Raw genomic sequence first — 25,757 nt, forward strand, 5'->3', positions numbered from 1 at the left:
GACATGAGAAGCAGTCTCCTAAGCATAAGTTATAGCAAGAGAAAATGCTCTGAGTCAGAAAATAAAATTTCATGTGTGAAAAATAGCAAGGAAGCCAGTATCACTGAATCTCAGAATATGTGGAGGGGAGTGCTTCAATTTCCTTATTTTTCCAATGAGGAGATTCAATTCAATGACCTTTAAAATTTTAAATCTATGATACTAGGATAAATTTGATGAATCCCCTAAATTTGCTCAATAAAAAGGAACTCTTTTCATTTAACATTAAGAATAGCTGGTTGATTCATAAAATAAGTTGCTTGACTAAGCTGGGCATTTCACTGAAATATCCAGGTCATCTGTGCCAAAATGATGATCTTGGAAGTATTATGTAGACATTGCCTTACTATTATAATAGGATCACTTTCGAATATCTAAAAGTGAGAGTTGCAGAAGAAAGCTGGTAAAAAATGATGATGAATTATATTTCAAACATATCTTAAATCATTATGTCTTTCCTGATATTTGGTAGAACTAAAATGATTATCTTTGCACTATTTAGTTAATATGATTTCAATTTCTAATTAAGCTCAAAAAAAAAGCTCAAAGTAGTAAAACTTTTTTTTTAAATCAAAGTTTTTTTTTAAATACTCAGCTACTTATCATATAATTGATAATTATTCAGAGATTCATCTTAACCAGATTCAGTTTTTTCATTCCAATATCCATTCGCAGGAAACCTTTTTAGCAAGCCTACTAACTTAACAAGCAGCATATTTTAATGGCTTTTCTATTACCAGCTATATATATATATATATAATATCCTTACAGATGCTAATGATGGGTGAAAAGGCCAAAATAGTGTCAGAAAGGGGAGGGAGTATATTTTTTAGAAAAAAAAAAATTAGAGGAATCAAAGTTGGCATAAGGAGTCAGAGTAAGAAATATTTTACTAATATTGTGTAAGCTTTATTTTTTACTGGAAACAATAGTCCATATTGAATGCAGTTAGTTATTGTTAAACCACCCTGAGTCTTCCCTTATGTCTTGTTAGGAATGCAATTAATTTTCAATCAAATTCCCATTTTGAATCTCTGTGGGACACTATGTTGGTAATTAGTAAAGTTTTTTTTTTTTTTTAATCCAGTAACTTATTCGAGTTGATAAAATAGTCTGCAACATATATACACTGTTTTAACTTGTAAAACTTGGTGCAAGATGTTAATTGTAAAAAAACAAAACAAACAAACAACAACAACAAAAAAAAAAAATTGTGTTCTAAAATCCTAAAAACATATTCTAGTATATAAGACACATGTATGTATGGTAATGAAAGGACAAAATGAAGTTAAAGAGGTTTGAAGGGAAAAAAAAAGTAATATATTTTGCAATTATTCAGCTGAATATTTTTTAAATTTTTAAAATGCTTTATTGATTTTTCCACATCTATATTTCCAAAAGATTTCTATTTCATTTCTCTGCTTTGAGTCTAAGCATAATCACAGCACTCTTTTTGATTAATTTATATCTGTTGTAGTCATTTTATATGTTGTTTAGTTATACATATGTATATATATCACATATATATTTATATAATATCTTCTAGCTTCACTTTATATCAATTCATATATCTTCCCAAAATTCTCTGTATTCATTGCAGTGAGGGTTATTTCACATATATGTGATAGGATTGTCTCTCTTTGGCTTGGAAGAAAGCAGAATGGGTACCTCTAACCATTCTCTAAGAGAAGAAGCAGAAAGATGCAGCTGCAGGCTGTCACTTTGTTCCTTTCAATTAGAAAGCATATTACTCTATAATTATATCTTCTCTATTATAATTCTAGGTGATATGATTCTCAGGTTAAAGCTAATTTCTTATTGCTTTGTCATTATTGGGGGTAGGAGAATCACAATCTATTTCTATGACAACTCCTTTTCCATAAAATATTAGTTCCACAATGAATACATGCACATAGCAAATAACAGAGATCCATTTATTCAATTCCATAGCAAAATAGAAATAAAAGCAAATACATATATGAAATATGTGCCAGATATTACAAAATGAAGGAGTTTTACCACTGAGAGATGATTCAGTTTAACAGAGTCCCAGATCTCATGTATGTCAGGGATAAACAATTTTCTTGACCAAGAAAACTGTGTAGATTAGCAGGAAAAGTTTATCAAACTAGGGTAGTAAAGCCTGGAACACAGAATAGATTGTGTCATAACAATGAGAGTTGCAAGTGACTACAACAGTGGCAGCAGAATCATGAGGACCTCTCAGACTCCAGACTGTAAGGGTGTCAAACCATCAGTCAGAAAGAGATTATGGGGAACTATTTTCTGGCACTGGGAGCAGGACTCTTACGCATTGTACATATAGGATTTGGAGTTTGAATCCCATGGTGAAGAGGAGGACTAATAGGAGCACAGAACCTGGTCACAGTTCCAGAGCTGGAAAGAGTGCATGTGGCCAATCACAGCAAGAGAACAAGACAGGAGAACAGTAATCACACCTTTCCTTAAATCATACCACCGTAGATAAAAGTAAAAATGTACAAAACCCCAGAATTAGTTGTGAGAACAGCAGAATGAAAAACCTGAAGCTTGAAAAAGTGGCCCGGAAACCCTGGGGATAAAGACCAAAATATAAAAGTGGAGTTGATAAATATGACGTGAAAATGCACAAACAGCAACAAAAAACTTAACCACGCAAAGTTAGTATCATGATTAAAAAAAAAAAAAAAAAACTCAGAAGAAGAAAATGAAATCAAAGCAGCTACATATAAAGTCTCAAAGAAAAATGTGTATTAGTTTTAGGTTGTGGCAGAGTTTAAACAGGATTTTTTTAAAATTTAAAACTAAACAGAAAATAAGAAAAAATTCAATAAGACAGAAAAGGAATATAAAAACAGAACAAGACATCTTTGCTGGATATCATATTGTTGACCACAGGCCTACTTCTTTTGATTGCTGGTATATATGATTGCAAAATTTGTGGTCTTTTATTGTGGCTGCTACGATAATAATTATAGCTTCAGTATATTTGAATTGTTTTTTTTTCCTTGTTCCTTGAAAATTTTTCTCTTTGGTCTAGGGGTTTCAGAAATTGGCAATAATGTTCCTATATGTTTTTCATAAAAGATTTTTTTGAGATGGAGATCAGTAGATTTTTTCTATATCTATTTTCTCCTTATGTTCTATCACTTCAGAATAATCTTCTTGGATTATTTCTTGCATTATTATGTGAAGGCTCTTTTTTTGTTCACAGCATTCAGGTAGTCCAATAATTCTTATATTTTCTTTTCTTGAGCAATTCTCCAGATATGTTATTTTTCCTATACGATGTTTCACATTCTGTTATGTATTTTTTTTTTTTTTTATTCTTTACATTCTATTTTGTTATTTCTAGTTCTCTTATAGCTTCACTGGCTTCCCTTTCTGTGTCCAATTTGAATTTTCAAAGAGTTATTTTTGTCTTTAAGACTTTCTATCTCTTTTTCTAGTTGTTACCTCCCCTTCCCCCAATAATCTTCCTGTTTTTCTTGGATGGTTTTTATCTTTAGTTTTTCCTCCATATCTCTCATTTGATTTTTACATTCTTTTTTTTTTTTTTTTGAGTTCTATAAATTCTTTCTGGGCAGATAATCATTTAATGTTACTTTTTGGGATTAAAAAAAAGCTTTATTTTTTTATTTCAGTGTCTCATCTGATGATAAACCCTTGTCTTCCCTATTCCAAAAGTAAACTTCTATACTTAGGTCATTTCTTCTTTGATGGTTCCTATTCTTTTTTTTTTTTTTTTTTTTTTTAATGAGGAGTATTAGTGTAAACACTTCTATTCATGGGGTGGAGAAATGATGCCTTAAGCTTTACTTCAGGTCTCACCTCTGACCTGGGACCCCCCAAACCTAAAGTTCCACCTTCTTACAAGTGCACTCACCAGGTATACCGGTTCCTTCTTGCACAGAGATGGGTTTCTTCAGTACAGCTGGGCCTGGTGTTCCTAATTAGCCAAGATTTCCTAAATCTTCCTGCACTCAGACCCCCCAACTCTGTAGGCAGTTTGAGAGGTGAAAGTTTCTATAGTTCCAGCTAAGACTTCAGTTACATGCAGCTACCCCTAGGTGTCCCTACTTGGTGCTACCATGAAGCTACTCTGGAGATGTTTGCACTTCACATTAGTTAATCCCCAGTTTAATGTCTTTCTTCTGATCTTCTGGGGTTGTACTTAAAGTACTCCTGTTCTGCCCCAAATCCTCTTGATTTTTCAGAAGTTGATATTTATCCTGAGGCACAAATTTTTTCTGTCTGTGGGGGAAATTTGGAGAACTTGAAATTTACTGACCTACTCTGCCATCTTCACAGAATTTTCCAAGACAATGTTCTTTTTTTTGTTTGTTTGTTTATTTCTTGGTCCTCTTCTTTCTCCACCTCTTCCTCCTCCTCCTCCTTCCTTCCTTCCTTTCTTCTTCTTCTTCTTCTTCTTCTTCTTCTTCTTCTTCTTCTTCTTCTTCTTCTTCTTCTTCTTCTTCTTCTTCTTCTTCGTCGTCGTCGTCGTCGTCTTCTTCTTCTTCTTCTTCTTCTTCTTCTTCTTCTTCTTCTTCTTCTTCTTCTTCTTCTTCTTTTCCTTTCTTCTTCTTTTTATTATTAAAGCTTTTTATTTACAAAACATATGCATAGGTAGTTTTTCAACACTGACTCTTGCAAAACCTACTGTTTCAACTTTTCCCCTTCTTTCCCTTTCCCCATCCCCTAGATGACAGGTAGTCTAAAATATGTTAAATATGTTAAAGTATATATTAAATACAACATATGTATACATATTTATACAGTTATCTTGCAGCACAAGAAAAATTGGATCTATAACAAAGGTAAAAAAAACCTGAGAAGGAAAATAGAAATGCAAGCAAACAATAACAGAAAAAGTGGAAAAGTTATGTTGTGGTCCACACCCATTTCCCAGTGTTCTCTCTCTCTCTGGGTGTAGCTGATTATCTTCATTACTGAACAATTGGAACTGGTTTGGCTCATCTCATTGTTGAAAAGAGCCATGTCCATCAGAATTGATCATCATATAGTATTGTTGTTGAAGTGTATAATGATCTCCTGGATCTGCTCCTTTCACTTAGCATCAGTTCATGTGAATATCTCCAAGCCTTTCTGAAATCAACCTGCTGATCATTTCTTACAGAACATTAATATTCCATAACATTCATATACCACAATTTATTCAGCCATTCTCTAGTTGATGGGCATCCATTCAGCTTGCAGTTTCTAGCCACTACAAAAAGGGCTGTTACGGGTTCCTTTCCCTTCTTTAAGATCTTTTTGGGATATAAGCCCAGTAGTAACACTGCTAGATTAAAGGGTATGTACAATTTGATAACTTTTTGAGCATAGTTTCAAATTGCTCTCCAGAATGGTTGGATCCATTCACAATTCCAACAACATTGTATCAGTGTCCCAGTTTTCCCACATCCCTTCCAACATTCATCATTATCATTTTCTGTCATCTTAGCCAATCTGAGAGGTATATAGTGGTATCTCAGAGTGATCTTAATTTGCATTTCTCTGATCAATAATGATTTGGAGCACCTTTTCATATGACTAGAAAGAGTTTCAATTTCTTCATTTGAAAATTGTCTGTTCATATCCTTTGACCATTTATCAATTGGAGAATGGCTTGATTTCTTAAAAAATTTGAGTCAATTTTCTACATATTTTGGAAATGAGGCCTTTATCAGAGCCCTTAAATGTAAAAATGTTTTCCCAGTTTATTGCTTTTCTTCTAATCTCATCTTTATTAATTTTATTTGTACAAAACTTTTTCACTAAATATATTCAAAATTTTCTATTTTGTGATAATTAATGATTGCTAGCTCTTCTTTCGTCACAAATTCCTTCCTCCTCCACAAGTTTGAGAGGTAAACTATCCTATGTTCTTCTAATTTTTTTTTTATTATCTCATTCTTTATGCCTAGATCATGAACCCGTTTTGACCTTATCTTGGAGTACAGTGTTAAGTGTGGGTCAATGCCTAGTTTCTGCCATACTAATTTCCAATTTTCCCAGCAGTTTTTGTCAAACAATGAATTCTTATCCCAAAAGTTGGGGTCCTTGGGTTTGTCAAATACTAGATTGCTATAGTTATTGACTATTTTGTCTTGTGAACCTAACCTATTCCATAGGTCAACTAGTCTATTTCTTAGCCAATACCAAATGGTTTTGGTAACTGCTGCTTTATAATGTAGTTTTAGATCTGGTACAGGTAGGCCACCTTAATTTGATTTTTTTTTTCCATTAGCCCTCATGAAATTCTTGATATTTTGTTCTTCCAGATAAATTTTGCTGTTATTTTTTCTAGGTCAGTAAAATTGTTTTTTGGGGAGTTTGATTGGTATAGCACTAAATAAATGAATTAGTTTAGGTAGTATTATCTTTATTATATTTGCTTGATTTATCCAAGAGCACTTAATATTTTTCCACTTGTTTAGATCTGACTATTTATGTGGAAAGTGTTTTGTAGTTTTGCTCATATAGTTCCTGACTTTCCTTTGGCAGATACATTCCCAAATATTTTATACTATTGGCATTTATTTTAAATGAAATTTCTCTTTGTACCTCTTGCTATTAGATTTTGTTAGTGATGTATAAGAATGCTGATGATTTATGTGGATTTAGTTTGTATACAGCAACTTTGCTAAAATTGGGGATTATTTCCACCCTCTGGGGTTCTCTAAGTATACCATTATATTATCTGCAAAGAGTGATTACATACTCTAATTCATTTAATCTCTTTTTAATCTCTTATTGCCAAAGCTAGCATTTCTAATACAATATTGAATAGTAATGGTGATAATGGGCAACCTTGTTTCATTCCAAATCTTACTGGGAATAGTTCCAGTTTATCCCCATTACAATTGATGCTTACTGATGCTTTTAAATAGATGCTACTGACTATTTTAAGGAAAAATCCATTTATTCCTATCTTTCTAGTATTTTTAATAGAATTGGGTGTTGTATTTTTTCAATGCTTTTTCTGCATCTATTGGGATGATCATATGGATTTTGTTAATTTGGTTACTGATACAGTCAAATTATGTCAATACTTTTCCTAATATTGAACCAACCCTGTATTTCTGGTATAAATCCTATTTGGTCATGGTATGTTATTCTGGGGATGATTTTCTGTAATCTTTTTGCTAATATTTTATTTAAAATTTTTGCATCAATGTTCATTAGGGAGATTGGTCTATAATGTTCTTTCTCTGTTTTGTCCTACTTGATTTAGATATCAGTACCATGTCTGTGTCATAAAAGGAGTTTTGTAGGAGTCCTTCATTCCCTATTTTTTTCAAATAATTTATATAGCATTGGAGTTAAGTGTTCTTTAAATGTTTGATAGAATTCACATGTAAATCTATCTGGTCCTGGGAATTTTTTCTTAGGGAGTAGATTAATAGTTTGTTCTATTTCTTTTTCTAAAATGAGTCTGTTTAAGCAATTTACTTCTTCCTCTGTTAATCTGGGCAGCCTATATTTTTGAACATATTCATCAATTATACATAGGTTATCAAATTTATTGGCATAAAGTTGGACAAAGTAACTCCTAATTATTTCTCTAATTTCCCTTTCATGAGTGGAAAGTTCTTTCTTTTCATTTTTAAGATTAAATTTGATTTTCCTTTTTCCTTTTTTTAATCAAATTTACCAAAGGTTTATGTATTTTTTTCATAAAACCAAATCTTAGTTTTATTTATTAAGTCAATAGTTTATTTTTAATTTCAATTTTATTAATCTCTTCTTTTATTTTTAGAATTTCAAATTTAGTGTTTGATTGGGGGGGTTTAATTTACTCTTTTTCTAGTTTTTTTTTTTTTTTTAGTTGCAAGCGTAATTCATTGATCTTCTCTTTCTCTATTTTATGTAAGTAAGCCTCTAGAGATACACAATTTCCCCTTATGAACACTTTGGCTGCATCCCACAAATTTTGGTATATTATCTCATAATTGCCATTCTTTTGGATAAAATTATTAATTGTGTATATGATTTGCTCATCCATTCATTCTTTAGCATGAGATTATTTAATTTCCAATTACTAATGGTCTATTTTCCCCTGACGTTTTACTGAATGTAGTTTTTATTGCATCATGATCTGAAAAAGATGCATTTACTATTTCTCCCTTTGTGCATTTGAATTTGAGGTCTTTATGTCCTAATATATTGTCAGTTTTTGTATAGGTTCCATGAATTGCTGAGAAGAAAGTGTACTTCTTTCTATCTCCATTCAATTTTCTCCAATGATCTATCATACCTAACTTTTCTAGTACTCTATTTACCTCTTTAACTTCTTTCTTATTTATTTTGTGGTTTGATTTATCTAGTTCTGAGAGTGCAAGGTTGAGATCTTCCACTATTATAGTTTTGCTGTCTATGTCTTCTTGCAGCTCTCAACTTCTCCTTTAGGAATTTAGATGCTATACTACTTGGTACACATATGTTTAGTATTGATATTGCTTCATTATTTATGGTACCCTTTAGCAAAAAATATTTGCCTTCTTTATCTCTTTTAATTAGATCAATTTTTGCTTTTGCTTGATCTGGGATCAGGATGGCTACCCCTGCTTTTATGACTTCACCTGAAGCATAGTAGATTCTGCCCCAGCCTTTTACCTTTACTCTGTATGTATCACCCTGCTTTAAATGTGTTTCCTGTAAATAACATAATGTAGGATTCTGGCTTTTAATCCAGTCTGCTATCCATCTCTGCTTTGAGTTCACTGCTTTCCCATTTATGGTTTAAACTATTAATTCTATATTTCCTGCCATCTTATTATTCTCAGATTATGCTTTTCTCTTTCCTTTCCCACTACCCCACTTCCAGTATTAAACTTATAGGCACTACTTGTCTGATGCAGCCCTCCCTCTTTAGAATCCCTCCCTCCCTCTTACAGTCCCTCCTCCTTCTGTAAACCTTTCCCCTACTAGTTATGTCTTCCCTCAAATTTAGCCTCCCTTCCATTTTTGCTTTTCCCCTCCCACTTTTCAATGAGGTAAGAGAAATTTCTTTGTAAACCAAATATGTCTAATATTTTCTCTTTGAGCAAAATCTGATGAGAGTAAGAGTCACACAATGTTCACCTCCCTTCCTTCTTTCCCTTAGAAATAATAGGTTTCTTTTGCCTCTTCGTGAGATGTAGTTTCCTTCTTTTTACCTCTTCGTTTCCCCTGTACAATCTCCTTTTCACCTTTAGTTCTAGTTTTTAATATTATAACAGTAAAATCAAATTATACATGTACTCTATATGTATACCCATAACAGAAATATAGTTCTTGAGTTCTTTTTACCTTTTCATGCTTCTTTTGATTCCTATATTTGAAGGTCAATTTTTTTGTTTAGCTCTGGTTTTTTTCATCAGAAATAAATGAAATTGACCTGTTTTGTTGAATGCCCATCTTCTTCCCTAGAAGAAACTGCTCAGTTTAGCTTGGTAATTTATTCTTGGCTGCATTCCAAGTTCTTTTGCCTTTCAGAATATCAGATTCTAGGCCCTTCTATTCTTTAATGTAGATGCTGCTAGATCCTGAGTAATCCTTATTGTGGCACCTTTTTTCTGGCTGCTTGTAATATTTTTTCTTTGGTCCAATAGTTCTGGAATTTAGCCACAATATTCCTTGGAGTTTTAATTTTGGGGTCTCTTTCAGGAGATGTTTGATAAATTCTTTCAATGGCTATTTTACCTTCTGATTCTATGAATTCTGGGCAGTTCTCTTTGATGCTTTCCTCAAAAATAGTGTCTAGGCTCTTTTTCTCCTCATGATTTTCAGGGAGTTCATAATCCTTAGATTAACTCTCCTAGATCTGTTTTCCAGGTCTATTGTTTCCCCAAGTAGTGTAATATTCTCTCTAAAATGTAGTATTCTCTTGTTGAGGTTTTCTTGGGGTCTCTGGAGGCAGCCTTCCTTTCAATTCAGTAATCACCACACAAGTAGCAGGAGTTAAAGCCCAAATACTTTATTGTCTCTTTCCAAGTCTTTTCTCCTTTCTTGTGGCCTGGTTAGCTTTCTTATAATCCAGATCCTTTATTATCTCCTTCCTGGGGCTAGGCAGCTTTCTGGAGAGTCTTTCAGTATGGCCTTGGTTGCGAGAGCTTGAGCTCCAGCCTGCCTTCTCTGGCTTCCGAATCTCCCTGACTGAATCCTGGCTGAGGCTCCTAACTTATATATGTTCTCTTATCAAAGGTGTGAATCTTGGAGAACTATAGTAAGTACTAAGTACATGTACTGAACTAGAGAACTGTTAAGCACCAAGCTAAATTAGATGACTATTGTCTCTATCAATTCCACTGACTTAGCACTTTGTTTCAAGTTCTGGCCCATAACAAGTAGGTATTTAACATTTTTTTCATTTTTTTGTTTTGCTTAATTCTTGATGTCTCCTCAAGTCACTCATTTCTATTTGTTCGGTTCTTATTTTTAATGAATTATTTTCTTCATTTACTTTTTTAATTTATTTTTGTATTTTTCCAATTGAGTTTTTAAATGATTTTTTTAATGGAATTTTTTTCCTTTTCATCAATTTTTTTTAAGGAGTTATTTTCTTTTTCCATTTCACAAATTCTGTTTTTGTGGGAGTTATTTATCTTTTCCAGTTCACAAATTTTGTTTTCCAGGGAGTTGTTTTCTTTTTCCACTTTATCTTTTAATAAGTTATATGCTTTATCCAGACCTTCTTGCAAAGTTTTTTCTTTCTTTTCCCCATTCTTCTTCTAGCTCTTTTTAAAGATACTTTTTAATTTCTTCTATGAGATCCTTGTGTGATGGGAACCAGGTTATATCCCCCTTTGGGGCTTCATTTTGAGACAATCTACTTTTAGTCTCCTCGGGGCTTGAAATCTGCTCTTTCACTATAGAAGTTATGCATAGTTAGACCCTGCTTTGCCTTTTTACTCATTAAAAAAATGCTGGGGTTTACTTTTAGGGAAATGGGGGCTTTCCAAGCTTCCTCAACAGGCAACAGGAGGTGACATCGAGGGGGCAGCAGAATGGTAACAACTGGGCTGGGATCAAGCTGAGTTTCTTTGGCTACTGGGTGGGTATGGCCAGGTCCTGAGAGACTCTAGCATTTTTGGGATATAGTTTTTACCCTCTGTGTTTATAGCTTCTCTGCTGATATCCTTGCTTGATGCTAGGGCAGAGTAGTGGACCCTGTGGTAGAATGCTCCCTGCAGATTTTCTGCCCACAGAGACCACATCTTGCCCTTGGTCTGCTCAGCGTGTGCTGTTCTCTGTTCTCTGCCTGCCTGCCTCCTTGTGCTTGTGCCTGACCTGGCCTTCTCCAGTGCCCATGCAAGATCAAAACAGACCTTTTCTGATGATCATCAAGATTATCTTCTGTTGGTAATGTGTTGCACTTCCAATATTTGTGGGTTGTGACAGTCCAGCATTAATTGAGAGGCTGAGTTTCATAAATAGTTTGAGGGTAGCAGGGAAGCTCAGAAAGAAGCACGTGTCCTCTTTGCCATCTTGGCTCTGCCCACCAATAATGTTCTTTTACAAAAAAAAAGTGGGATTTTTTTTCAAAACAAACTATGCAACAATTCATAAAATCAAAATAACAAAATATGGCAAAAATGATGAATTATGAGTATCTAAGCCTAAAAAGTAGTCAGAGACTCATCTGTAATCCAAGGATATCCTAAGAATTCACTCAAAAGCAAAGCAGAAATAAACAGAGTTCTTTACACTGTATATATTATTAACTTTATTGTAAACTCCATAAAAGCAGAAACCATGCTATGGAATTCTTTATGTTATTTCTCAAGCTGTTACCTTGCATGGTACTTTCCAAATAATAGATACTTAATTAATACAACAAAGAAAAGAGGGATTTTTCTGATAAATCACATAATTATTTGTCATATTTTCATTTATTGATTTAATAAAGATTTATGGAACTTTTATTATGTTTGAGGTAATGTACCATTCATTAAAGAATTTAAAAAGATAAGTAATAATAAGCTCAAGCAATGTTTATGGAGAAATCTAGTGGTATGCTAAGAAACATTTAACTAGAGTTTTAGGGGAGAATGGGTATATACACACTTTTAATTTTAATTTGATTTAATTTAATTTTTAATACACATTTCTTTATGTATTATATTGGAAGAGAAAAATCAGAACAAAAGGGAAAAAACACTGGAGAAAGGAAAAATAATACAGAAGAAAAAGTGAATAAAACATGTTAATTTATAAAAAAAAAATCTCTCTAGTTCTCTTTCTGGATAGAGATGGGATTTTCTATCCAAAGTTTATGGGGATTGCCTTGGATAACCAAACCACTGAGAAGAACCATGTCTTTCATAGTTGATTTTTGCAAATTCTTATTGATACTGTACATAATGCATTTCTGTTTCTGCTACTTTCACTCAGCATCAGTTCATGTAAATTTTTTCAGACCTTTCTAAAATCAGTTTGTTCTTTTTTTTTTTTTTAATAGGACAATAATAGTTATTATCTTCATATATCACAAGTTATATAGCCATTACCCAAGTGATGGTCCTCCATGGTCCTCTATTCATTTTCTAATTCTTTTTTTTTTTTTTTACCACAAAAAGAGTTGCTACAAACATTTTTTCACATGTGTGTCCTTTTCCCTCTTTTATGATTTCTTTGGGATACAGATCCAGTAGTGGCACTGTTGTGTTAAAAGATATGCAGTTTGTTGGACCTTTGGGCATAGTTCCAAATTACTCTCCAGAATGGTTGGATGGTTTCACAACTTCACCAACAATTCATTAGTATTGCAGTTTTCCCACATCTCCTCCAACATTTATCATCATTATATTTTTCTTTTATCTTAGTCAATCTGAGAGCTGTGAGGTGGTACCTCAGAGTTGTTTTGATTTGCATTTTTCTAATTAATAGGGAAGTAGAGCATTTTTATATGATTGTAGATGGCTTTAATTTCATCATCTGAAAAGGAATGACTTGTATTCTTATAAATTTGACATACTTCTTTATATATTTTAGAAATGAGGCATTTATCAGAAATACTCTAAAAAATTGCCCCAGCATTATATTTTCTATTTAATCTTCTTTGTGCTGATTTTGTTTATTCAAAAACTTTTTTAATTTGATGTAATCCAAGTTCTCCATTTTGTATTAATAATGTTCTCCAGTACTTCTTTGGTCATAAATTCCTTCCTCCTCCAAAGATCTGATAGGTAAATTATTTTTTGTTCTCCTAATTTGTTTATGGTACCATCCTTTATGCCCAAATCATGTATCCATTTTGACCTTATTTTGGTATGGGATATGAGATGTAGCTCTATGCTGAGTTTCTGACAGATTATTTTGCAGTTTTCTCAACAATTTTTGTGAAATAGTGAGTTCTATTCTAGAAGCTGGAATTCAGGGATTTATAGACTACCATAGTCATTTTGATTATTGTGTTCCTATTCCACTAATCCATCACTCTATTTCTTAGCCAGGACCAAATGGTTTGGATGACTGCTACTTTACAATATAGTTTTAGGTTACTATCATTTGTACTTTGTTTTGTTTTGTTTTATTTTTCCATCAATTCCCTTGATATTCTTGACCTTTTGTTCTTTCACATGAATATTATTGCTTTTTTATCTCTATAAAGTAATTCGTTAGCAGTTTTATTGATATGGCACTAAATAATTACAACAATTTAGATAGAATTGTCATTTTTACTATACTAGCTTGGCTTATTCATGAGCAATTGAAATTTTTTTCCAATTATTTAGATCTCGTATTATTTATGTGAGAAGTGTTTTGCAATTGTGTTCATGTAGTTACTGGGTTTGTCTTGGCAGGTAGACACCCAAACATTTTATTTTGTCTACAGTTATTTTAAGTGAAAATTTCCTTTCTGTCGCTTACTGATGGGTTTTATCAGAAGAATATAGAAATGTTAGTGAATTGTATGGGTTTATTTTAATTTTTGCAATATCACTAAAAGTGGTAATTGTTTCAAGTAGGTTTTTGTATGATTTCTAGGATTCTTTAACTATATGATCATATCATCTAAAAAAGAGTGACAGCTTTATCTCCTCATTGCCTATTCTAATTCCTATAATTTCTTTTTTTTCCCCTTTTTTGATTGCTAAAACTAACTTTTCTAGTATAATGTTGAATAATGGTGGTAATAATGAGAATCCTTGTTTCACCCCTGCTCTTATTGGGAATGTATCCATCTTCTTACCATTACAAATAATGCTTGCTTTTGGATTTAGATAGATACTACTTATTAATTTAAGGAAAACTCCCTTTATGGCTATGATCTCTGAGTATCTTTAATAGTAATGGCTGCTGTATTTTGCCAAAAGCTTTTTCTGCATTTATTGAGATTATCATATGATTTCTGTTGGTTTTCTTATTGATATGGTCAATGATGGTAATTGTTTTGTTGATATTGAACCAGCAGGCATTCCTGATATAAACCACACTTGGTCATAATGCATTATCCTTTTGATAAATTGCTGTAATCTCTTTGCTTATATTTTATTTAAAATTTTTGCATCAATATTCATTAGCAAAATGGATCTGTGATTTTTCTTTCTCTGCTTTGGCTTTCCTGGTTTGGATAGCAGTACAATATTTGTTTCATAAAAAAAAAAATTGGCAAGACTCCATTTTGAAATATTTTTCTAAATAGTTTACATAGTATTGAAATTAATTGTTCTTTAAATGTTTGGTAGAATTCACTTTAAATCCATCTAGCCCTGAAGATTTTTTTCTTTGGGAGTTCATTGAATACTTATTCAATTCATTTTTTCTAAAATGGGACTATTTAAATATTTTTTCTCCTCTTCTGTTAAACTGGGAAATTTATATTTTTGTAAATATTCACCCATTTCATAAAATTGTTGGATTTGCTGCCATAGAGTTGGGCAAAATAGCTCCTAATTATTGCTTTAATTTCTTTTTTTCATTGGTGGTGAGTTTACTCTTTTCATTTTTGTATGCTGGAAATTTTTTTTCTTTCCATTTTTTAATCAAATTAAACAAATATTTATCTATTTTGTTAGTTTTTCCATAAAAGCTACCTTTAGTTGTATTTATTAGTTCAATAGTTTTCTTAATTTCAGTTTTATTAATCTCTCCTTTAAATTTCAGAATTTCTAATTTGGTATTAAATTGGATGAGTTGAATTTTTTTTCCCTAGCTTTTTTATTTACATGCCCAATTCATTAATCTCCTCTTTCTTTATTTTATTCATATAATATTTAGAGATACAAAATTTTCCTAAGAACGGCTTTGGCTGCATCCCATAGTTATTGGTATATGGTCTCATTATTGTCATCATTCTCTTGGGTGAAATCATGGCTTGTTTCCTTGATTTGTAGTTTGACCCACCTTTCTTTAGAATTAGATTTACTTTCCAATTGGTTTTTAGTTTATCTTTCCTTGGACCTAAATTGAATATAATTTTTTCCCATCATAGTCTGAAAAGGAAACATTTAGTATTTCTGCCTTTCCTCATTTGATTGTGAGGTTTTTATGCCCTAACACATAGTCAATTTTTGGGTTGGTGCCACAACTGCTGAAAAAAATATGTATTTCTTTCAGTCTTTATTCAGTTTTCTCCAAGTGTTTCTCATATATAGGTTTTCTGGGATTCTATTAACCTCCATAATTTCTTTCTTGTTTATTTTATGGTTAGATTTGTCTTATTCTGAGAGGGGATGGTTGAAGTTCCCCCAATAATAACTGTCTATCTTCCTGAAACTGACTTAATATCTTATCTAGGATTTGGGGTGCTCTACCACTTTGTGCATATACATTTATTATCATTACTATTTCATTGTTTATAATACCATTTAACAAGATGTACTTTCCTTCCATATATATATATATATATTTACTTTTGCTTTTACTGATATCAGAATTCCTATCTCTGCTTTTTCTGCTTTAGCTGTAGCATAATAAAATCTCTTCCAACCTTTTACCTTTACTCTGTTTCTCTGTATCTCTGTTTCAAATGTGTTTATTTTAAGCAATATATTGTAGGATTCTGTTTTTTAAACTATTCTGCTATTCGCTTCTGTTTTATGGGAGAATTCATCACATTCACTCACAGGTTAATTAATAGTTCTGTGTTTCCCTCCATCTTGTCCCTGTGATGTTCCCCTCTAACTGCCCCAATAACAGATATAATTAAGATTTGCAGATATCATTTTCCCATCTAGGGATGTAAACAGTTTAACCTTTAAATTATATATATATATGTGTGTGTGTGTGTGTGTGTGTGTATAAAATATTATATTTCTCCCTGTTTACCTTTGTATGCTTCTCTTGGGTCTTGTGTTTGAAGATCAAATTTTCTGTTTAGTTCTGGTTTTTCTTTCAATAGAAATGATTGAAAGTTTCATATTTCATTGAAGATCCATTGCCTCCTCTGAAAGATGATGCTGTCTTACTATATACACTCTTTTAAGTTTAATCTGTATTATGAATATTTTCTTAAGTCCAGAAAAAAAAAACAGATCAATAAATTGAGTCCTGATTCATAGTGATTGCCTATCTCTGAAATGTAAATTCTTATACAGAAATATTAATTTAGCTCTGACAAGCAGGTTGAGTTAACTTCAGCACAACTCTGAATATAGATAATATAGTCTTTGCAAATTACAATAATACAAATTAGAATGCAGTGTAAATCCTTGTGAGACACAAAAAGCATTTTAACAATTCAGAGAAGTGAAGTTAGTTCCCCTTGAGAGAAAAAACAAAAAGTTTCTATATTTAGATTAGCATTTATACTGTGCCTTGAAGAATGGATGAAATTCGAGCAGGGAGATATAAGAGAAAAGGGAAGATTTTCTAAGTATATCATAGGAGCAAAGGCAGATATAGAGAAATTTTGACAACATATTTCATATTCCACAATTTACTCAGCCATTCTCCAATTAATGGGCATCTATTCAATTTCCAGTTTCTAGCCACTATGAAAAGGGCTACCACAAACATTTTTGCAAATACAGGCCCTTTCACTTCTTTAATATCTCTTTGGGATATAAGTCCAGTAGTAACACTTCTGGATCAAAGGGTATGCACAGTTTTTACAATATGCTTCATGAAAATTACAGCCACTCAAATGAATTTGGCCTTCAACAGACCTTGGTAAAGTTGAACAAATGCTAGTTCTTAAATAAGAAATAAATGTATAGTTTTGTATTATTGTTTTGCAACTGATTAGCAGTATGACTTTGATCAAATAATTTAACCTTTTTGTTACTAAATTTTCTTGAAAGTAAGTTAAGAGAATGGACTAAATAGCTTCACAGTCCCATTCTAGATATTCACATCTGTAGTCTTTTCTAGATTATAAATATCTGTTATCTTAACTATATCTAGTCAAATGGGCTATCCATATGCACTACAATTGACATTTTAAGTGTTTAATACATGCTTATTGACTGGACTAAGGAGAATAAGAGGAAAACTATACACGACTTTCAGGGGTAGAAAGACTGATAATGGTCCTATCACCTTTGGAAAAAAAAATTCCATTAAACCATATTTGCCTCAATGACAGAGAATTCTTCTACCATGTTTGTACCACAATTGTAATTCTCTATATAGCTTGGAATAATATTCTAATACAAATTTAATCATCAATGACGATGTCAAAAATTAAGAAGGCTATTTATGTAAGAAATATATTTCCATTCAGAGAAAGTTGATTCTCCATAATATTATATATAACTTATCAACTAATGACTAAAATTCACTTTATCAGAAATGCAATAATGACTGTAATAAATTAAACTATACCTATCATTTGCATTATAAAAATATCATTGCAAGCCACATTATTTTAAATGTCAAGAGCTTATGAAAGGATTATGTATAGCCTATGCTTAGACATTATAACTTAATGGAGCTGTCTCTAAATTTGCTTACCTCAAAAGCATAGGAATTTTGAAAAGTTTCATATAAAGAAAGAGTGAGGACAGAAAAATCTCTCCTGTTTTTTTTTTTTTTTCTTTTTCCTTTTATAAGAAAAGTTTTAATTGCTATAAATGTGACTTCAGTATACTCCTCAATTTAATTTTTAAGTCAATGGGTAATATATTTCCTACTGTTATTAAAAAGCTTCCAAAGTTAATTACTGAAGATAGTTGGATTATTTCTTTCTTATCTTTATTCTGTTGGGACTATATACAATTTGTATGTAGGACCATAATATGAGTCCACTTCAGATACAGTCAATTATATAAGTCTATCAACAGCTATTTTTATGGGAACAATGGAGACAGAAGGCTTGGACTCTGTGATGAATGTAGATTAGAAAGGGTCACCCTGACATACATAATTAGTTTTGCAATGTTAAATTAATAGGTAGTGTGTCCCTAAGGCATCCATACGTTCAGACTGAAACTGCAGGATCTCAAGTCCAGCTCCTGTCTGCTTTTGTCAGCACTGACATGGCTTAATGCACTGCTTAGGTAATAGCATAAGATATTATGGTAAGACTAAATTGCTATAAAAACAAAATTTGCATAATACTTTGGTCATACTACATATATTTCCCTTCGGAAACATTTGTGCTGCTAAATTATTATGCAAATTTCTAATAGACGGTTGGCTTAAACTGATATATCTTCAAGTGCCTTATGAGAATTAAATAGATGCTTAAACAAGGACTCAATAAACAATTGATGATAATATTCAAAGGCATATGAGATTACTGGTCTATATCATTATATACTTAGTGTAGGTATTAAATGAAAGAAAAAATAAAGGTGAAATGGAAGGAATTTTATAATTTATGGCAAAATGTTCAGGATTGGCTTTCCTTCTAACTACATCTGGAAAGTTGTTATAACCTTGGCAAATCTGGCTCACACAAAAGGTGAAGGTTTCTTTAAATTTCAACCAATATTTAATAAAATGGAAAGTCTTTTAAAATTTTAAATTATTTTGCATTTGTCATATTTCCCTCCATATTGTCTTAATTAAAAAAGGGAAAGATAAACAAACAGTAATCGTGTTTTTAAAATATTTACAAGAAAATCAAAACAGAAAAAAATCACATCTAATTTATAAAAAGCAAGTGTAGTAAACTGTCATTCAGTATCCTGATCATTGCTATTCCAATCACAAACATATCTGTTATACAATGATAATTTTTCATAGTGTTGACTTTGAGACAACACAAGATCTAGTTAAAGTTAAAGAGAGAGTGGATAAAGAAACCAAATCCTTTAAAAATAGGATTGGTGAACTGGAAAACAAAATTGGCGAAATGGAAAAAAATTCCACAGAACAAAAGATCTCAATTGGACAATTAGAAAAAGATCTTAAAAAAGTGAATGAAGAAAATACTTCACTGAAAATCAGGGTTGAACAAATGGAATTGAATGACTCGAGGAGACAAGAAGAATCAGTCAAGCAAATCCAAAAAAATCAAACAATGGAAAAGAATGTGAAATACCTTCTGGGGAAGACAACAGACCTGGAAAACAGATCCAGGAGAGACAACCTGAGAATCATCGGACTCCCAGAAAAGTATGATGAAAAAAAGAGCCTGGACACTATTTTCCAGGAAATTATCAAAGAGAACTGCCCAGAAGTCATAGAAACAGAGGGTAAAATAGACATTGAAAGAATTCATCGATCCCTTTCTGAAAGGGATCCTAAAATCAAAACACCAAGGAATATAGTAGCCAAATGCCAGAACCCTCAGGCGAAGGAAAAAAATACTGCAAGCAGCTAGAAAAACCCAATTCAAGTATCAAGGAGCCACAATAAGGATCACCCAGGATCTGGCAGCATCCACATTAAAGGATCGAAGGGCCTGGAATATGATATTCCGAAAGGCTAAGGAACTTGGTATGCAACCAAAAATAACTTACCCAGCGAGAATGAGCATCTTTTTCCAGGGAAGAAGATGGACATTCAACGAAGTAAGCGAATTTCACCTATTTTTGATGAAAAAGCCAGAACTTAACAAAAAATTTGATCTACAAGCACAGAACTCAAGAGAAATCTAAAAAGGTAAAGATTAATCTTGGGAACTATATTTTGGCTATAAAGATGTATAAAGAATACATGTATACCTTGTTATAGAAACTAGATGTGGAAAGGACATTGTACCAGAAAAAGGGGAAAGTGGGGGTACTACATTTCATGAAGAGGCAAAGAAAACCTATTATATCTGAGAGAAAGAATGGAGAGGGATGAATATAGTGAGTATTTTACTGCTTTCAGAATTGGCATTAAGAGAAAAATTTTAGACACATTCAATCTATGGTGAAACTTCTCCCACCTCATTGAAAAGTGAGAAGGGAAAAGTGAAAAGGGAAGGAATAAGCTAAGTGGATGGGAATACGGTAACTGGGAGGGAAAGGGGTAAATTAGGGGGAGGAACTCTAAGGGGGGGGGAGGGATACTAAAAAAGGGAGGGCTGTGAGAAGCAAGTGGTGCTCACAAACTTAATACTGGGAAGGGGGGTAAAGGAGTAAGAAGGGAGAAAAGCATAAACCGGGGTTAACAAGATGGAAAGTAATACAGAATTGGTCATTTTAACCATAAATGTAAACGGGGTAAACTCCTCTATAAAGAGGAAGTGGTTAGCAGAATGGATTAAAAGCCAGAATCCTACAATATGTTGTTTACAGGAAACACACCTGAAGCGGGGAGATACATGCAGGTTAAAGGTAAAAGGTTGGAGCAAAATCTACTATGCTTCAGGTGAAGTCAAAAAAGCAGGGGTAGCCATCCTGATCTCAGATCAAGCTAAAGCAAAAATTGATCTAATCAAAAGAGATAAGGAAGGGCACTATATCTTGCTAAAGGGTAGAATGAATAATGAAGCAGTATCTATATTAAACATATATGCACCAAGTAGTATAGCATCTAAATTCTTAAAAGAGAAATTAAGAGAGCTGCAAGAAGAAATAGACAGTAAAACTATAATAGTGGGAGATCTCAACCTTGCACTCTCAGAATTAGATAAATCAAACCGCAAAATAAATAAGAAAGAAGTCAAAGAGATAAATAGAATACTAGAAAAATTAGATATGATAGATCTCTGGAGAAAATGTAATGGGGACAGAAAGGAGTACACCTTCTTTTCAGCAGTTCATGGAACTTATAAAAAAATTGACCATATATTAGGACATAAAAACCTCAAACTCAAATGCAGTAAGGCAGAAATAGTGAATGCATCCTTTTCAGACCACGATGCATTGAAAATTACATTCAATGAAAAGCCACAGGAAAGTAGACCAAAAAATAATTGGAAACTAAATAATCTCATACTAAAAAATGATTGGGTGAAACAGCAAATTATAGACATAATTAATAACTTCATCCAAGAAAACGATAATAATGAGACATCATACCAAAATGTATGGGATGCAGCCAAAGCAGTAATAAGGGGAAATCTCATATCTCTATAGGCCTATTTGTATAAAATAGAGAAAGAGAAGGTCAATGAATTGGGCTTGCAACTAAAAATGCTAGAAAAGGAACAAATTAAAAACCCCCAATCAAACACTAAACTTGAAATTCAAAAAATAAAAGGAGAGATCAATAAAATTGAAAGTTAAAAAAAAACTATTGAATTAATTAATAAAACTAAGAGTTGGTTCTATGAAAAAACCAACAAAATAGACAAACCCTTAGTAAATCTGATTAAAAAAAGGAAAGAGGAAAATCAAATAGTTAGTCTTAAAAATGAAAAGGGAGAACTCACCACTAACGAAGAGGAAATTAGAGCAATAATTAGGAGTTACTTTGCCCAACTTTATGCCAATAAATTCGACAACTTAAATGAAATAGAAGAATACCTCCAAAAATATAGCTTGCCTAAACTAACAGAGGAAGAAGTAAATATCCTAAACACTCCTATCTCAGAAAAAGAAATAGAACAAACTATCAATCAACTCCCTAAGAAAAAAACCCCAGGACCAGATGGATTCACATCTGAATTCTATCAAACATTTAAAGATCAATTAACTCCAATGCTCAATAAACTATTTGAAGAAATAGGGATTGAAGGAGTCCTACCAAACTCCTTTTATGACACAGATATGGTACTGATACCTAAACCAGGTAGGCTGAAAACAGAGAAAGAAAATGATAGACCAATCTCCCTAATGAATATTGATGCTAAAATCTTAAATAAAATATTAGCAAAAAGATTACAGAAAATCATCCCCAGGATAATACACTATGACCAAGTAGGATTTATACCAGGAATGCAGGGCTGGTTCAATATTAGGAAAACTATTAATATAATTGACTATATCAACAACCAACCAAACAAAAACCATATGATCATCTCAATAGATGCAAAAAAAGCATTTGATAAAATCCAACAGTCATTCCTAATAAAAACACTTGAGAGCATAGGAATAAAAGGACTTTTCCTTAAAATAGTTAGGAGCATATATTTAAAACCTTCAGTTAGCATCATATGCAATGGGGAAAAACTGGAACCTTTCCCAGTAAGATCTGGAGTGAAGCAAGGTTGCCCACTATCACCATTATTATTCAATATTGTATTAGAAACACTAGCCTCGGCAATAAGAGTCGAGAAAGAGATTAAAGGAATTAGAGTAGGCAATGAGGAAACCAAACTATCACTCTTTGCAGATGATATGATGGTATACCTAGAAAACCCCAGAGATTCTACTAAAAAGCTATTAGAAATAATTCATAATTTTAGCAAAGTAGCAGGATACAAAATAAATCCCCATAAATCCTCAGCATTCTTATACACCACCAACAAAATCCAAGAGCAAGAGATACAAAGAGAAATTCCATTCAAAATAACTGTTGATAGCATAAAATATTTGGGAATCTACCTACCAAAGAAAAGTCAGGAATTATTTGAGCAAAATTACAAAAAAAGTTTTCACACAAATAAAGTCAGACTTAAATAATTGGAAAAATATTAAGTGCTCTTGGATAGGCCGAGCGAATATAATAAAGATGACAATACTCCCTAAACTAATCTATTTATTTAGTGCTATACCAATCAGACTTCCAAGAAAATATTTTAATGATTTAGAAAAAATAACAACAAAATTCATATGGAACAATAAAAAGTCGAGAATCTCAAGGGAATTAATGAAAAAAAAATCAAATGAAGGTGGTCTAGCTGTACCTGATCTAAAATTATATTATAAAGCAGCAGTCACCAAAACCATTTGGTATTGGCTAAGAAATAGATTAGTTGATCAGTGGAAAAGGTTAGGTTCACAAGACAGAATAGTCAACTATAGCAATCTAGTGTTTGACAAACCCAAAGATTCTAAATTTTGGGATAAGATTTCATTATTTGATAAAAACTGCTGGGATAACTGGAAATTAGTATGGCAGAAATTAGGCAAGGACCCACACTTAACACCACATACCAAGATAAGATCAAAATGGGTCTATGACCTAGGCTTAAAAAACGAGATTATAAATAAATTAGAGGAACATAGGATAGTTTATCTCTCAGACTTGTGGAGGAGAAAGAAATTTGTGACCAAAGATGAACTAGAGACCATTATCGATCACAAAATAGAAAATTTTGATTATATCAAATTAAAAAGCCTTTGTACAAACAGAATGAATGCAAACAAGATTAATAGGGAAGCAACAAACTGGGAAAACATCTTTACAATTAAAGGTTCTGATAAAGGCCTCATTTCCAAAATATATAGAGAACTGACTCAAATTTATAAGAAATCAAGCCATTCTCCAATTGATAAATGGTCAAAGGATATGAACAGACAATTTTCAGATGAAGAAATTGAAACTATTACCACTCACATGAAAGAGTGTTCCAAATCACTATTGATCAGAGAAATGCAAATTAAGACAACTCTGAGATATCACTACACACCTGTCAGATTGGCTAAGATGACAGGAAAAAATAATGATGAATGTTGGAGGGGATGCGGGAAAACGGGGACACTGATGCATTGTTGGTGGAGTTGTGAACAAATCCAGCCATTCTGGAGAGCAATCTGGAATTATGCCCAAAAAGTTATCAAACTGTGCATACCCTTTGATCCAGCAGTGTTTCTATTGGGCTTATACCCCAAAGAGATACTAAAAAAGGGAAAGGGACCTGTATGTGCCAAACTGTTTGTAGCAGCCCTGTTTGTAGTGGCTAGAAACTGGAAAATGAATGGATGCCCATCAATTGGAGAATGGCTGTGTAAATTGTGGTATATGAATGTTATGGAATATTATTGCTCTGTAAGGAATGACCAGCAGGATGAATACAGAGAGGCTTGGAGAGACCTACATGGACTGATGCTAAGTGAGATGAGCAGAACCAGTAGATCATCATACACTTCGACAACAATATTGTATGAGGATGTATTCTGATGGAAGTGGATTTCTATGACAAAGAGACTTAACTGAGTTTCAATGGATAAATGATGGACAGAAACAGCTACACCCAAAGAAGGAACACTGGGAAATGAATGTGAACTATTTGCATTTTTGATTTTCTTCCCGAGTTATTTTTACCTTCTGAATCCAATTCTCCCTGTGCAGCAGGAGAACTGTTCGGTTCTGCAAATATGTATTGTATCTAGGATATACTGCAACATATTTAACATATATAGGACTGCTTGCCATCTTGGGGGGGGGTGGAGGGAGGGAGGGAAAAAAACGAAACATAAGAGATTGCAAGGGATAATGTTGTATAAAAATTATCCTGGCATGGATTCTGTCGATACAAAGTTATTATTAAATAAAATAAAATTAAAAACAACAACAACAACAACAACAAAAAAAAAGTAATGAAGTTAGAAAGAGAATAAGGATCAATAGGAAAAATAATGAATTTTATTTTAAGGAATTAAGGAATTAGAGATGCCTAAAGATTGTCAGCTCCAGTGTTAAACAGTTATATATAGAAGCAGAACTAAATCTCAGGAGAGCTATAATTACTGGGAATGTAAATTTGAGAGTCATTGATACTGTTGAATTCAAAGAACTTGATGAGGTAACTAAGTGAAATGAGATTAAAGTGTAGGGTTGGGGATGGTACAATAGAGATTCCTTAAATTGTACAACATAAAAGATAATGTTATAAAGGAGGGCAAGAAAAATTAGTTGGGCAGATGGGAGAGCCAGAATAGCTAAAATAATAATAATTGCTTGCAATTATATAGCATCTACTGTGTGATACTGTGCTAAATAAGCATTTTACAAATATTATTTCATTTGATCATCACACAAGCCTGGGAGGTGCTAATATCACTCCCATTTTATAGATGAGGAAACTGAGGCAGAAAGAAATTAAATGACTTTCTCAACATCACCAACTCTTAAGTGTTTGAGGTAGATTTGAACTTGTGTCTCCCTGACTTCAGGTCTAGCTTTATCTACTGTGCCATCTAGCTGCCCTCAGTATTCCCTCAAACACAGTAAGGATTCAGCATTAACAAAAGGTCACGTGATGTAGCAATAAAAGCCTCATTGGTATCCTTTGAGATAATGGTTTTAGTGAACAGTAGGAACAAATTTCAAAGAGATTGAAAATGGAATATAAGGTAGAAAAGTGAAAGCATCAAATATAAAGAACTCTGGCTTCTAGCAATTTGACTATGAAAAGGAAGAAAAATATTGGATGATAGCCTAAGAGGATGATATGGTAAAGTTAAATGAAGTAAACAGTTTCATTTTTATGACTAGGGTAAAGTATGGGAAAATTTGTAGAAGACTGGGAAAGAGACAATGGATAAAGGAATATTAAGAATTAAGAGAAAAGATGAAAGATA

The sequence above is a fragment of the Antechinus flavipes genome, chromosome 2 (genome assembly GCF_016432865.1).
Source record: "Antechinus flavipes isolate AdamAnt ecotype Samford, QLD, Australia chromosome 2, AdamAnt_v2, whole genome shotgun sequence".
Lineage (NCBI taxonomy): Eukaryota > Metazoa > Chordata > Mammalia > Dasyuromorphia > Dasyuridae > Antechinus > Antechinus flavipes.